Here is a 13,503-nt window from a genome sequence, read left to right as displayed (position 1 = left end):
CCGTTAGTTTGAGGTTATGTTTTGCTAAAACCTTGATTTTTGGCCTTGAGTTTAGTTTCTTTATTTGACGTCTTTTAAGGGCCCTGCAGCTATTGTTTGCAGTTTGTTAATTTTTGGGGAATAAACACATTGTTCTTGAAAATCTTGCCGCAGCGATGCAGACGCCTCAGACGCCTCTGTGTGACTGTCGGCCTGTTGGACCCCGGCAGCAGTTTACGGGGGCTCCATCGGTGACATTTTAAACCTTCAGGATAACAGAATGGGTGACAGTTTCAGATATTATGGGATTCCAGGCGCCCGCTGCGTGGGTGAAAGATGCTGCTGGACCGCATCACCCCGCACATTGTTGGAAACGCGGCCCACAAATCAACGAGCGGCGCCACTTTCATCCCGGCTTTACGAGACGCTCGCGTGGCCGTGATGAAGTGCTCCGATTTATTGTGTTAAATTTTACTGTGTGAAATAAAACCACCCGTTAATGTGGGCGTTGCATTCCAACTCAGAAGGAAGCATGAAAAATGAGCTCTTTCACAGATAGAAATCAGCTGAGATAAACGCCGAGGTGATGGATGGACGGCGTGCCGCCGCCGCCGCCGCATTAACGAAGCTCATAAGGACTCACTCGGCAGCAGAAGTGCACCGGCTTCCTGCTCGTGTTAATTCAGCCGCAGATCCACCAACAACCGAAGATTCTTCAATTCAAGGCACGCAGAAAGGTTAATAGAGTCCAAGTGTTTGGTTCTCATCAGTCCAGTGATTTACAGACCGGCGCTCCCCGTCTCCTTCCTGCCGTCCATCTTTAGACGTTTCCGTCCCGCCGTCCATCTTTAGACGTTTCCTTCCTGCCGTCCATCTTTAGACGTTTCCTTCCTGCCGTCCATCTTCAGACGTTTCCTTCCTGCCGTCCATCTTTAGACGTTTCCTTCCTGCCGTCCATCTTCAGACGTTTCCTTCCTCCCGTCCATCTTCAGACGTTTCCTTCCCGCCGTCCATCTTCAGACGTTTCCTTCCTGCCGTCCATCTTTAGACGTTTCCTTCCTCCCGTCCATCTTTAGACGTTTCCTTCCTGCCGTCCATCTTTAGACGTTTCCTTCCTCCCGTCCATCTTCAGACGTTTCCTTCTTGCCGTCCATCTTTAGACGTTTCCTTCTTGCCGTCCATCTTTAGACGTTTCCTTCTTGCCGTCCATCTTTAGACGTTTCCTTCCCGCCGTCCATCTTCAGACGTTTCCTTCCTGCCGTCCATCTTTAGACGTTTCCTTCCTCCCGTCCATCTTTAGACGTTTCCTTCCTGCCGTCCATCTTTAGACGTTTCCGTCCTGCCGTCCATCGTCAGACGTTTCCTTCTTGCCGTCCATCTTTAGACGTTTCCTTCTTGCCGTCCATCTTTAGACGTTTCCTTCCCGCCGTCCATCTTTAGACGTTTCCTTCTTGCCGTCCATCTTTAGACGTTTCCTTCTTGCCGTCCATCTTTAGACGTTTCCGTCCTGCCGTCCATCTTTAGACGTTTCCTTCTTGCCGTCCATCTTTAGACGTTTCCTTCTTGCCGTCCATCTTTAGACGTTTCCTTCTTGCCGTCCATCTTCAGACGTTTCCTTCCCGCCGTCCATCTTTAGACGTTTCCTTCTTGCCGTCCATCTTTAGACGTTTCCTTCCCGCCGTCCATCTTTAGACGTTTCCTTCTTGCCGTCCATCTTTAGACGTTTCCTTCTTGCCGTCCATCTTTAGACGTTTCCTTCCTCCCGTCCATCTTTAGACGTTTCCTTCTTGCCGTCCATCTTTAGACGTTTCCTTCTTGCCGTCCATCTTTAGACGTTTCCGTCCCGCCGTCCATCTTTAGACGTTTCCTTCCTCCCGTCCATCTTTAGACGTTTCCTTCCCGCCGTCCATCTTTAGACGTTTCCTTCCCGCCGTCCATCTTTAGACGTTTCCTTCTTGCCGTCCATCTTCAGACGTTTCCGTCCCGCCGTCCATCTTTAGACGTTTCCGTCCCGCCGTCCATCTTTAGACGTTTCCGTCCCGCCGTCCATCTTTAGACGTTTCCTTCCCGCCGTCCATCTTCAGACGTTTCCTTCTTGCCGTCCATCTTTAGACGTTTCCTTCTTGCCGTCCATCTTTAGACGTTTCCTTCTTGCCGTCCATCTTTAGACGTTTCCTTCTTGCCGTCCATCTTTAGACGTTTCCTTCTTGCCGTCCATCTTTAGACGTTTCCGTCCCGCCGTCCATCTTTAGACGTTTCCGTCCCGCCGTCCATCTTTAGACGTTTCCTTCCCGCCGTCCATCTTTAGACGTTTCCGTCCCGCCGTCCATCTTTAGACGTTTCCTTCCCGCCGTCCATCTTTAGACGTTTCCTTCTTGCCGTCCATCTTTAGACGTTTCCTTCCTGCCGTACATCTTTAGACGTTTCCTTCCCGCCGTCCATCTTCAGACGTTTCCTTCCCGCCGTCCATCTTTAGACGTTTCCGTCCCGCCGTCCATCTTCAGACGTTTCCTTCCTGCCGTCCATCTTTAGTCGTTTCCTTCTTGCCGTACATCTTTAGACGTTTCCTTCCCGCCGTACATCTTTAGACGTTTCCTTCCCGCCGTCCATCTTCAGACGTTTCCTTCCCGCCGTCCATCTTCAGACGTTTCCTTCCCGCCGTCCATCTTCAGACGTTTCCTTCCTGCCGTACATCTTTAGACGTTTCCTTCCCGCCGTACATCTTTAGACGTTTCCTTCCCGCCGTCCATCTTCAGACGTTTCCTTCCCGCCGTCCATCTTCAGACGTTTCCTTCCCGCCGTCCATCTTCAGACGTTTCCTTCCCGCCGTCCATCTTCAGACGTTTCCTTCCCGCCGTCCATCTTCAGACGTTTCCTTCCCGCCGTCCATCTTCAGACGTTTCCTTCCCGCCTTCGATCTTTAGACGTTTCCTTCCCGCCGTCCATCTTCAGACGTTTCCTTCCCGCCGTCCATCTTTAGACGTTTCCTTCCCGCCGTCCATCTTTAGACGTTTCCTTCCCGCCGTCCATCTTCAGACGTTTCCTTCCCGCCGTCCATCTTTAGACGTTTCCTTCCCGCCGTCCATCTTTAGACGTTTCCTTCCCGCCGTCCATCTTCAGACGTTTCCTTCCCGCCGTCCATCTTCAGACGTTTCCTTCTTGCCGTCCATCTTTAGACGTTTCCTTCCCGCCGTCCATCTTCAGACGTTTCCTTCCCGCCGTCCATCTTCAGACGTTTCCTTCCCGCCGTCCATCTTCAGACGTTTCCTTCCCGCCGTCCATCTTCAGACGTTTCCTTCTTGCCGTCCATCTTCAGACGTTTCCTTCCCGCCGTCCATCTTTTGACGTTTCCTTCTTGCCGTCCATCTTTAGACGTTTCCTTCCCGCCGTCCATCTTCAGACGTTTCCTTCCCGCCGTCCATCTTTAGACGTTTCCGTCCCGCCGTCCATCTTTAGACGTTTCCGTCCCGCCATCCATCTTTGAATGGCAGACTTGGACAGACACAGAACGTTATTTTAAGATAAGTATCGATACTAAAATGAGAACGTATCGCATCGTTTTTTGCGTCAGGGTCACATGATACCTTTCTAGTATCGGTATACCCTCCAACACTAGTTCAGAGTAAAAAATAAAGCCGTCAGACGCCGACTCTGCGTCCTGCTGTGGGACACGTTTGGTGTTTCCAGGGTTTGGGGAAAAAGCCAAAGATCAACGAGCACCGGGAGCTCAGAAAAAGACAGATTTTTGGGTTTTTGCCGCTTGTTTACGCAGAATAAACATTCGTTTATCCGCATCTAATCCAGATCAGGGCGAGTTTTGTGTCGAGCAACGCTCAGCTACTGAGATCAAACTGATTTTTCAGCTTCTGAGTTCAAATCTTGTACTTTTGCCTGAAAGAAGCAGCCATTTTTAAATGGTTTCAGTAAATTATGAGCAGTTTGGCCATACTCTAAAGTACACTGCAGACCTGTGCTCCAATAGATTTATTGATGTGATAATGAGATTAATTTCAAGTGGTTCGGTTTCATCGGTGCAGCGCAGCTCTGACAGTTTCATCCCTTTTTTCATGAATAATCAAAGCAGCAGTGACCAGATTTACTCTTGATGTGCACGTGGTGAGAAAATCTGAACTCTGAAGAGCGATTCTGGCTCTTTAATTCTGTTGAATGAATATTTATTTCCCAAAGAAGGAGAAGCAGAAGCTGCAGCACAGCTCAGATCCGTCTTTCCCCTCAAACACTTTCACACACCAGCCGTTCAACGGGGAAGATGAAAGGAAGGATGAAACGGGACGACAGAGGGTTAACGGCCTGTCGGTGCTGATAACACGCTCACACGTGTTCCATCACATGGCCGAGCCGCTCAGTTTCACTTCCTTATTCAGGCTGATTATTCCCCGTTTGCTTTGGTGCCAGATTGACCTGATTTGCTGCCACCTGACCTGAACTCACCTCCTGTTAAAGTGTTTTTCCATTGGCTGCTGAGCTCAGCCCCGGCTCTGGTTACCACAGAGCTTTGTTATGATTGGCCAGCATGGCGACCAGCATGAGAATTAAGGAGTTTGTAGCCACATCAGTTCCTTCTGAGAGAATCTTCTCCAAAAACAGATCCTCACGGAGAGGCCAAATGGTATCATCTGATATAAAGGCTGCTTTTTCAGTCTTCTTTGTTCATGATCATGTTTTGTTTTTGTTAGAAAATCAGCTGCTCTGAATCCAAGTTTGATTGGTTACATGTTATTAACTCTTTCTCTGGATGTCAACTACTGCCTGGTGAGATCTTAAATGTTCGATTTCTTTCTAAACAGGGTTCAAAACTCTGTTGGTGGCTTTTTACTGGTAATGATTCTTCCTGTTGAGACATGTTTTTGTGTAGAATCACATGTGGAGTTCCCCAAGGTTCCATCCTGGGACCTCTTCTGTTTAACATCTACATGCTCCCACTGGCACAGATTATAAAAAAACAACAGAATAAACTACCACAGCTATGCAGATGACACGCAGATATATATTACAATGTCACCAGGAGACCGAGGCCCTGTACAGGCTCTTTGTAAATGCATTGAGGAGATTAATGCCTGGATGTGACACAACTTTCTCCGGCTAAACAAAAACAAAACTGAGGTAATTGTCTTTGGAGCCAAAGAGAAACGATTCCAGGTCACCACAGAACATCAATCTATACACCTAGAAACTACCAACCAGGCCAGAAATCTGGGTGTACTGATGGGCTCAGACCTAAACTTGGAAAAACACATTAAGGCAGTAACAAAGTCAGCCTACTGTCACCTTAAGAATATATCAAGGTTAAAGGATCTGATGTGTCAGCAGGACCTGGAAAAACTAGTCCCTGCATTCATCTTCAGTGGGCTTGGTTACTGTAACAGCATCTTTACAGGTCGACCTAAAAACTGCAGCTCAGTCAGAACTCTGCTGCTCGAGGACCTGATTTTATCTATTGTTCTTATTTCTTTCTTTTCTGTTTGAAATTTCTATCTTGCTTTTTATTTCTACTGTTTTAATGTATCTGTAAAGCACTTTGAATCGCCTTGTTGTTGAGTTGTGCTGTACAGATAAACCGGCCCTGAGGACTAATGCTGTTTGCTGGAGTTTAGTTCTGGTTTTGGTTCTGTTCTGTGAATTTGTTTGAAGTTTTTTTTTGTTCATTTGTCCAACAAAAAAAGTTTAATTGAAATAAACAAATGTAAGAGTGGTTTTGTAACAGAATAAATGTACAGGATTAGGCAATTATAAGGTCTCTCATAAAAACACTGAAAGCAAAAAGGGGTTTCAACACATATACCATGAATTATTTTGCAAAGTTAAGGTAAAATATCGGCTACAAAAGATCCTAAATAAAGAGCCGAACTTCCCATCACTAGTGTGCGTGCACGTGTGTGCGTGCACGTGTGTGTGTGGTGGTCCAGAGACAATGGTAATGAAATAAATGAGTCCCTATTTAAAATGGTTCGTCTTTAAATTAAAGTGTGTTTTGTGTGTTTGTGCTGCGGCGAGAACAAAAACAAACTGCTCCATCAGCACAAATTATTCTGTCAGCTCACTGGCACCGTGCACACACACACACACACACACACACACACACACACACACACACACACACACCATCAATAGCCCCGCACACCCCCCCTGCCCCCACCACTGCGGGGTAATTGAATTTAAAATTAGAAGAAGCCAACTAAATTGATTATCAAGGCTATTAGCTGCTGCGAGCCGATTGGCTGCTGCCTGTGAGGCGGCGCTCCTCTGATAACCAAAGCTGGAACCTACGGGCTGGACTCATCCGCCCGTTAAAGGTCCAACGACACAGGTGAAGACGGGAGCGCCTCACCTGTTGGTGCGACGGGTCGCTAAAACCAAAAACTCCCGAAGCTGCCAGAGGAGGAAACGGTTCGTCCATCCACTGCTGAAAGTTTGGGGAAACGATAACCCAGACGCCAACTTTTAGCCATGAGTCAGGATACATTTTAATGCGTTTGTGAGCAGCCGGCGTGAAAATACGAAGCATAGAAGAAGAGGAGAAATCAGCCGTTTATCTTCTTTGTTTTGAAATCTGAGAGCGACGCAGGTGAGATTACACCTGTGTTTGACATCACCTGCTCCGGGTTTCATCAGGCTGTCAGTTTTTTGGATTTGTTTTAATTTTTTTTGTTAATTTGTGCAATAAAAAAAGTGTAATTGAGGACGATATTAATGTTAGCTTGAGTTTGGTTAACGATAACTTTTGGCCATAAGTCAGGATACATTTTAATGCGTTTGTGAGCAGCCGGGATGAAAATACGAAGCATAGAAGAAGAGGAGAAATCATCTGTTTATCTTCTTTGTTTGAAATCTGAGATCCGACAGCAGTAACAGGTGAGATTACACCTGTGTTTGACATCACCTGCTCCGGGTTTCATCAGGCGGCAGCTGAGTGACAGGCCTCAGATGAAGGTCAGGACTCTCAGATACCGGTTATTGATTAGCTGTCATCACACCGCCTGAGTTCAGCACATCTGCTGCCTGATAACGGCCCGCCGTGCGAAGCGTAAAACCAGGCAGAGAAACACGAGACGGGAAGGAAAATCTTCTTAAAAACAGTTAAAAACTTCCCTCCAAGGAAGAAACGGAGATAAGAGAAGCTCACGGCCTCAATGACGAATGAAGACCGACTGCCAGGAACGTAAAGACCTGATCTCACCATTTAGAAATGATGTGTTTAACTGTCCCTTTAAATCTTTCAGAAGCTTCAAACTCCATAAGAAGACTGAAGGATGAAGCACCAACAGGGTCAGTCCGGCTGAATGTTCTGCACCATCAAAGCTTTTCCTCCAAGTTTCTACAGATTGTTGCCATCGGGTTTCACAGAAGTTAATGTAAACCGACTTTCTACCTTTGTGTTAAGCTCATGAATTACTTTAAAGTGTTTAAAATCATCTGAATGTCCACCCAGAAAGATGCTCAACTTGATATTTCTACAAAGCTGTTAGCACAAACAAGCTAGCAACAGCAGCTAGCAACAGCAGCTGGCTACATGATGTCACAGAAGCAAAACTTTGGCTGTGTTCGAAACCGCATACTACTCCTACTACTCATACTAACTTTCTGAGTTAGTATGCAAGTTTGAGTAAGCAGAAGTTCCCGGATGCATACTAGATTCTCCTAAATGTTGGGTATGCATCATGAGGTTACTACTCATACTCAAACTACCCAAGATGCAACGTAACGTGACGTCGCCGATCGTCATTTCCTGTCAAAACGGCAGTTTCAAGCTAGCTACAACGAGGGTAGGTTCACTTCCTGTTTTCAAAACAAAAGCACCAATTGTATGGTAGTGGCTTTCCCTATGATAAAAGGCAACGGGTATTTTATTTTGTGAAAATAACCGGAAGTGCGTTAGCTCACTGCGGCTAGCTTTAGTAGCGCCGAATTCGTGGGAACAAAATGGTAAACAGCCGGTATTTTGTCAGGTTTTCAACACGTTGGGGATCTAAACGACTACTTTCTCACCTGAAAATGTTTCAAATGTTGCTAAAGTTTACAGAGTTTAGAGCTTAAGAGAAATCAGCTTCAGGCCGGCTGATTTCGGCTCGGGCAGGAGTGAAATGCATTGTGGGTAAACGCTCTGCATACTGTCTGATCGATGAGTATGTAGTAGGCGGTTAAAATGGCTTTAAGGGAAATGTTGCCCCATGAGGACTCATAGCTGTTGGTTATATTAGGTCACTTCTTTACCAACTGAAGCCCAAACATTCAGTGATTCTGTCCATCATTCAATCAGTCTGCGACTAAACATCCCAATTATCCTTCTCAGCTGATCCCTCCGTCCCTACATTACTGATCGGACCGACAGAAAGGCAGAAAGTGGAGCGCCATACGATGACCGACTGGTGGTTAAGAAGCCCGTTTATCCGTTTTGGACAACAGCGAGTCTCCAACTGTGCGTCAGCAGCTTGTGTTTGGTCCTTTACAAAGTCAACACTACAAAGCTCCCGCACACAGAGCCAGAACAGCTCGACTGGACCGCTCAGGGCGCTTCTTTTGAGGACGAGCAGGAACGCCAAATGTGAGCGCGAACCAGGCCAGCGTCGCTGTTGGGCCTCACCGATGTGGTCACGGGTTAGATGGTGAACCAGGGTGGAAACCTGAGGAGTACGGGGCACCGACAGAGTTTTCTGATGTAACATTCGGCGTCATTTCAAGTTACAGAGAGAGCAAACCGGTTATATTCGTATTTTTCTAGGCCTGGGCAACGATTAACATGTTTAATCTAATTAATCACATGATTTCCCTGATTAATCACGATTAATCGCATTTGTACGCAGAATCCAAAAATGAATCCAAAAGTAGCGTATAGCTTTTAGCATTTAGCTTTATTTTAAATGTGCTGCCATATGAATGAAAGTGCCATAACATTTGTTGTGCAAACACACTTTTAACATCAGCATCTTTCTGTAGTTTTTATGTAGAAGCCTCGCTCCACTGTCTGTTTCCTTGAATGACTTGCTGCTATCAGTTGTGTGTTTTGCCTTTAAGTGATATTTTAGACTGGAACTACTACGCTGAGAAGACAATTCAACTTGGCAGTGTTTACAGATGACTTTGGTTCTGTCGACTCCGCCGTCTGGAAGAACTTTAACATGAAAATGGCCGAGTAAAAGTTCCGTACCCTTCTCCATGTTTGGTGGATCCAAAGATTACTTTCTTTTCCTGTTCCACAGCAGACAGCAGCAGACTTTTACAAAATAAAAGCCTGTGAGCAGCAGACTTTTACAAAATAAAAGCCTGTGAGCAGCAGACTTTTACAAAATAAAAGCCTGTGAGCAACAGACTTTTACAAAATAAAAGCCTGTGAGCAGCACTTTTACAAAATAAAAGCCTGTGAGCAGCAGACTTTTACAAAATAAAAGCCTGTGAGCAACAGACTTTTACAAAATAAAAGCCTGTGAGCAACAGACTTTTACAATAATAAGATAATTAATAAAACCTGCGGTAATGCGCGATAAAATATTTATCGGCCTTAAATAATTAACAAGTTAACGCAATAATAACGAGTTAACTCGCCCAGCCCTATTTTTTTTTTTTTTTTTTAAATCGGGTTATTTGAGGAGTTCATCCCAAATTTGTAGGATGTCAAAAAGGTTCAAAAACCAACAACAAAGCAGAAAAAACACTACAGCAGCTCCAGAAGTTATCCTGACATGCACACTTTTTCAGGCCTGAACCTTTGAGCGTCATGGTGACAATTTCTAATTTGTGTCCCGTTACAAAGAGGATTAAAGGCACGCCACTAATCTAAAGACAGATTGTACTGAATATTATTGCAAAGGGAGGACGGATAAAGAAACATGTCCACCAGATAGAAGAAGAAGAAGACACGAGGGCAGGAAAGATACGAGGAAATAAAGGGAATAAGGAGAGGGTGGTGGGGTAGGTGTGATGAAGAGGAGGTGAGACACTGAAAGTGACACGAACAAATGAGAGATGAGGTGGTCAGAAGAAGGGAGAAAGAGGAAGATAATGGGGAAAAGAAAACAGGGACAGAGAGGGGAGAGGGGAGGAAAAATCAAGAAGATAAAGAGAAGAAATGAGGAACGATGGGATAACTTGAAACGAGGAAAAATGATGAAGGAGAGGAGATAAAATAAGTGGGAAGAAAAACAGAATATAATGGGACAGAGAGAAAAACAGGTGGAGACAGAAACATGATGAGGGAGAAAGGCAGCGGGAGAAGAAGAGTAGATGTGGGGAGAAAGATGAGAGGAGGATGGAAAATGGAGCAAACAAAAGAAGAATATAAAATAAAAAAAACTCTTTTGTGAACATAAACTGGATGAACACCTGCAAACAAGGAGCTGCAGATTGAGATAAAATCATCTACAACAAACGGGCATTAGGAGCTTCTTCTGACAGAATAAAGGGATGTGATGCCGTTTTAGAGCCGCAAAATGTTGAAATTTAACTGATTTTTCAGTTAAACAAGTTCAGATTACTACTGTCTTCTAAATTAGCTAGAAGTTAGAGTCTGTCTGGAGTTAGCTACAGTCTGTCTGGAGTTAGCTACATTAGCTACAGTCTGTCTGGAGTTAGCTACAGTCTGTCTGGAGTTAGCTACAGTCTGTCTGGAGTTAGCTACAGTCTGTCTGGAGTTAGCTACAGTCTGTCTGGAGTTAGCTACATTAGCTAGAGTCTGTCTGGAGTTAGCCACAGTCTGTCTGGAGTTAGCTACAGTCTGTCTGGAGATAGCTACATTAGTTACAGTCTGTCTGGAGTTAGCTACAGTCTGTCTGGAGTTAGCTACAGTCTGTCTGGAGTTAGCTACATTAGTTACAGTCTGTCTGGAGATAGCTTCATTAGTTACAGTCTGTCTGGAGATAGCTACATTAGTTACAGTCTGTCTGGAGTTAGCTACAGTCTGTCTGGAGATAGCTACATTAGTTACAGTCTGTCTGGAGTTAGCTACAGTCTGTCTGGAGTTAGCTACAGTCTGTCTGGAGATAGCTACATTCGTTACAGTCTGTCTGGAGATAGCTACAGTCTGTCTGGAGTTAGCTACAGTCTGTCTGGAGTTAGCTACAGTCTGTCTGGAGTTAGCTACAGTCTGTCTGGAGTTAGCTACAGTCTGTCTGGAGTTAGCTACAGTCTGTCTGGAGTTAGCTACAGTCTGTCTGGAGTTAGCTACAGTCTGTCTGGAGTTAGCCACAGTCTGTCTGGAGTTAGCTACAGTCTGTCTGGAGTTAGCTACAGTCTGTCTGGAGTTAGCTACAGTCTGTCTGGAGATAGCTACATTCGTTACAGTCTGTCTGGAGTTAGCTACAGTCTGTCTGGAGTTAGCTACAGTCTGTCTGGAGTTAGCTACAGTCTGTCTGGAGTTAGCTACAGTCTGTCTGGAGTTAGCCACAGTCTGTCTGGAGTTAGCCACAGTCTGTCTGGAGTTAGCCACAGTCCGTCTGGAGTTAGCTACAGTCCGTCTGGAGTTAGCTACAGTCCGTCTGGAGTTAGCTACATTCCGTCTGGAGTTAGCTACAGTCCGTCTGGAGTTAGCTACAGTCTGTCTGGAGTTAGCTACAGTCCGTCTGGAGTTAGCTACAGTCCGTCTGGAGTTAGCTACATTCCGTCTGGAGTTAGCTACGTTAGCTACATTCCGTCTGGAGTTAGCTACGTTAGCTACATTCCGTCTGGAGTTAGCTACATTCCGTCTGGAGTTAGCTACATTCCGTCTGGAGTTAGCTACATTCCGTCTGGAGTTAGCTACAGTCTGTCTGGAGTTAGCTACAGTCCGTCTGGGGTTAGCTACATTCCGTTGGAGTTAGCTACAGTCCGTCTGGGGTTAGCTACATTCCGTTGGAGTTAGCTACAGTCCGTCTGGGGTTAGCTACATTCCGTTGGAGTTAGCTACAGTCTGTCTGGAGTTAGCTACAGTCTGTCTGGAGTTAGCTACAGTCTGTCTGGAGTTAGCTACAGTCTGTCTGGAGTTAGCTACAGTCTGTCTCAGCAAAAAATATCAGTAGTTTGAAGTGTTTTTTTATATAAAGGAGTAAGTTACTGATATTTTGAATACATTTCTCCGTAAATATTGAAAAATGGATCGATAAAAACAAAACAGATGAATCCGAACAGCACCGGGAAGCCGGATCTGGAGTCTGGAGGATGATGTCACACCCTGTTGCTCGGTAACTGGAGCAAACAAGCAGGCTGATGCAAGAAATAAAGGCAGATTAAACATCTGGGCAGCAGGAACCTTCCCTCACAGTGAGGGGGGGGGGGGGGCAGCAGGAATCTTCCCTCACAGTAAGGTGGGGCAGCAGGAACCTTCCCACAGTGAGGTGGGGCAGCAGGAATCTTCCCTCACAGTAAGGTGGGGCAGCAGGAACCTTCCCTCACAGTGAGGGGGGGGGGGGGGGGCAGCAGGAATCTTCCCTCACAGTGAGGGGGGGCAGCAGGAACCTTCCCTCACGGTGAGGGGGGGCAGCAGGAACCTTCCCTCACAGTGAGGGGGGGCAGCAGGAACCTTCCCTCAGTGAGGTGGGGCAGCAGGAACCTTCCCTCACAGTGAGGGGGGGGGGGGGGCAGCAGGAATCTTCCCTCACAGTGAGGGGGGGCAGCAGGAACCTTCCCTCACGGTGACGGGGGGCAGCAGGAACCTTCCCTCACAGTGAGGGGGGCAGCAGGAACCTTCCCACAGTGAGGGGGGGCAGCAGGAACCTTCCCTCACAGTGAGGGGGGGGGCAGCAGGAACCTTCCCACAGTGAGGGGGGCAGCAGGAACCTTCCCACAGTGAGGGGGGCAGCAGGAACCTTCCCTCACAGTGAGGGGGGGCAGCAGGAACCTTCCCACAGTGAGGGGGGGCAGCAGGAACCTTCCCTCACAGTGAGGGGGGGCAGCAGGAACCTTCCCACAGTGAGGGGGGGCAGCAGGAACCTTCCCTCACAGTGAGGGGGGGCAGCAGGAACCTTCCCTCACAGTGAGGGGGGCAGCAGGAACCTTCCCTCACAGTGAGGGGGGCAGCAGGAACCTTCCCTCAGTGAGGTGGGGCAGCAGGAACCTTCCCTCACAGTGAGGGGGGCAGCAGGAACCTTCCCTCACAGTGAGGGGGGGCAGCAGGAACCTTCCCTCACAGTGAGGTGGGGCAGCAGGAACCTTCCCTCACAGTGAGGTGGGGCAGCAGGAACCTTCCCACAGTGAGGTGGGGCAGCAGGAACCTTCCCACAGTGAGGTGGGGCAGCAGGAACCTTCCCTCACAGTGAGGTGGGGCAGCAGGAACCTTCCCACAGTGAGGGGGGGCAGCAGGAACCTTCCCTCACAGTGAGGTGGGGCAGCAGGAACCTTCCCTCACAGTGAGGTGGGGCAGCAGGAACCTTCCCTCACAGTGAGGGGGGGCAGCAGGAACCTTCCCTCACAGTGAGGTGGGGCAGCAGGAACCTTCCCTCACAGTGAGGTGGGGCAGCAGGAACCTTCCCTCAGTGAGGTGGGGCAGCAGGAACCTTCCCACAGTGAGGGGGGGCAGCAGGAACCTTCCCTCACAGT

At 47.4% G+C, this 13,503-nt stretch overlaps 1 protein-coding gene across 2 annotated transcripts in view; it reads right to left on the bottom strand.

Moving 5' to 3' along the window:
* Positions 1 to 13,503, bottom strand: part of grid1b (glutamate receptor, ionotropic, delta 1b) — a 664,549-nt gene that overhangs the window by 514,146 nt on the left and 136,900 nt on the right. The gene's annotated exons all lie outside the window — the stretch shown is intronic.

The sequence above is a fragment of the Odontesthes bonariensis genome, chromosome 23 (assembly GCF_027942865.1).
Source record: "Odontesthes bonariensis isolate fOdoBon6 chromosome 23, fOdoBon6.hap1, whole genome shotgun sequence".
Lineage (NCBI taxonomy): Eukaryota > Metazoa > Chordata > Actinopteri > Atheriniformes > Atherinopsidae > Odontesthes > Odontesthes bonariensis.
This window is presented reverse-complemented; position numbering and strand designations above follow the sequence as displayed.